Raw genomic sequence first — 2,818 nt, forward strand, 5'->3', positions numbered from 1 at the left:
AACTGTAAAATAAAATAATAATAAAATAAGTGACTTTAAAATAAAATAAAATAAAATAAAAATTATAACAAAGAAGTAACATCACAACTGCAAAATACTGAAATACAATACAATAAAATAAAAACAACAGAAAAAGGACATCAGAGTTTTCAAATAAAGCAATAAAACTAAATAAAAATGACAGAAAATGTACATCACAATTGTAAAATAAACAAGTGACAACAGCAAAATGACATCACAACTGTAAAATAAAATAATATTTGTCAGCGCAACTGTAAAGCAAAATAGTATACAATAAAATAAAAATATCAGAACAGAAAAACAACATAAAAAAACACAAGAAAACTGACATCACACAAAATTAAATAAAATATATAAAAGAGACAAAAGCAAAGTGACATCACAACTGTGAACATTTTTTTTTAAATTATTATAAATAAAATAATAATAAAAAGTGACACAAGTGTAGCAATAAGAACAGACACCATGCCAGAAAAATAAAGATTCATTCAACCTTGAAGAAAAATCACACCAAAAACTCACGTCATAGAAACAGAACAGAAGTTTCGTTTGTTGAAAAGATCTGAGCACATTTGGTCTCTGTCTGTACTTGCAGGGGTGACAACCACAGTCAAATTTTGCTGCCCAAGGTCAAAGTTTCTACAAACACTTTCAGCCCTCAGCCCTCAAAGCAAAGCTGGGACAGTGCTGCTGGGTAAACACCTCAGATCGCCCGGTTAATTTGTTGACTTAGGGACGGGGTGAATTTCAAACACTTCCTCACCAGGCAATTCCACTGAAAACTTCAGATACTGTCTACTTTCTCAACATGTCACTGCTGTTGCACACCACACAACTTTTGAACAATGCAAACACTTTTTTTGTGTGCTAAGCCAGTTACTGCAAAAGACTAGAAGATGGATAAATGTCCATATGTGGTCAAAACCTTTGACATCTTCGGGTGGTTTAAGAAGTGAAATATAAATAAAGCAAAATGGGTTTGACAGCCTGTTTCCACAATTAACTTTTTATAGTTCTATGTGCTGGTGTTTTAAATTAACCACAAATCGATGCTCTGATCGTATGACGCTAATGCATTCTGACATATACCAGACAACAGGACCGCCTACTCAACCGTCAATCAAATGGGTTTAAACTCAATAAATACCTGAAAGAAATTGGAAAAGTGCATAAATACATGTACAAGATGTCAGCCCAAACTGAAAATAAATGGAAAAAAGTAATTGTATAAAAAAGTTTTAATAAGAAATAGTCATATTGTAAGAAATAAAGATATAGATAAAGACATTCTGAGATATAAAGTCTAAACAAAACAGTGAACAAAAAAGAGTAATTGTAATTGGAGGAAAAAAATAAAACTTTGTTAACTTGCGAAAGCGTTGCAATATGGTTTTTCCTACTATTTCCTTCACCATTTATGTACTTGCTCGCATAAGTTTGGAAAAAGTTAAGAGAACGCAAAAGTTTTAAGAGCAAATGCTAAGTTTCTTGCTGGGAACGCAAGCAAATCATTGATTTCTTGGGGTCAACACAAAGCTTTCAAAAGCAAAGGTTTTTGCTTTGATTCGCAAAGTTGAGAGAACACAAATGCTTTGAGAGTGAACGATAAGTTTCTCTGGGGAATGCAAAACTATCATGAGTGAAATCGTCCCCCTCCCCCATCTCATTATTTCCATAACCAGTTTTGCATGTGCTCGAATAAGTTTTGAAATGCTTCAAGGAACAGAACAGTTTTGCCAACAAACAACATTTTTCGGAGGAACAAAAAACTTTTGTGAGCAAAATATAGCATTTCCTTGAATCTCATATTATTTCTATCACATAGGTCATTCACAAATGTTTTGAACATTTGAACGCGAAAGTTTTGCGACCAAATGCAAATTTCTCTCGTAAAACTTTTGCGAGAGAAATATAGGCTCGTTTTTCCTCCCATCTATTTCCATCGTCAATTCTGCATTAACTTACATAAGTCTGTAAAAGTTTTGCATAATTTTCTAAAGGTTTCAAGAGAACGCAAAAGCATTAGCAACTAAATGTAAAGTTTCAACAACAATGCAAAATGTTTGCAAGCAAAATTTGTTTCACTATAATCTTTCATGCCATCCATCACCAGTTTTCGGTTTTCTCGCAAAATTTGAGTACACGTAAAGGTATTGTCAGCAAATACAAAGTTTTTTGGGAGAACAATAAACTTTTAAGCGCAAATGCTGAAACATAATTTTTTTTTTTTGCACCAATTTAATTTTTTCCCCCATCACCATGCAGTGGTGTAATGTAACAAAGTAATAATACTTCGTTAAGGTACTTCAGTATTTTTTGGGAGTATCTGTACTTTACTTGAGTTTTTATATTTCAGCCAACATTTACTTTTACTCCACTACATTTCCTAATTAAAATGTATACTTTTACTCCAGTACATTTCCCCGAAGCATATTCGTTACTTAATACAAAATAGTCAGAAGAACACGGACTGCAGGAAAGCAGGTTTGACAAATCAGTGGTCTGGCATTTGCAAGTTAGACTCCTAAAAACACCTTTGCTCATGTGCAAACAAGTGCGCACACAACCGCGGATGATTCATTTTCCACTCAAGACGAGTCTGGGGTGTGCGATACAGCATCGTCTGCGATAATATGGTAAGTGTTGTTGTAATGATGTGCGATCTGACATTATCAAGTAGGCTATATCACCAAATCACACACAGAGTGCACGTACATTGATTTATAATATATTAAAGCTCAAAATTCAAGGCATTCTAAATTGTAGACGGCAAAAATGCTTCTGTATGCTATTTATA

This window comes from Sinocyclocheilus grahami, unplaced genomic scaffold (assembly GCF_001515645.1).
Source record: "Sinocyclocheilus grahami isolate Dianchi unplaced genomic scaffold, SAMN03320097.WGS_v1.1 scaffold1005.1, whole genome shotgun sequence".
Lineage (NCBI taxonomy): Eukaryota > Metazoa > Chordata > Actinopteri > Cypriniformes > Cyprinidae > Sinocyclocheilus > Sinocyclocheilus grahami.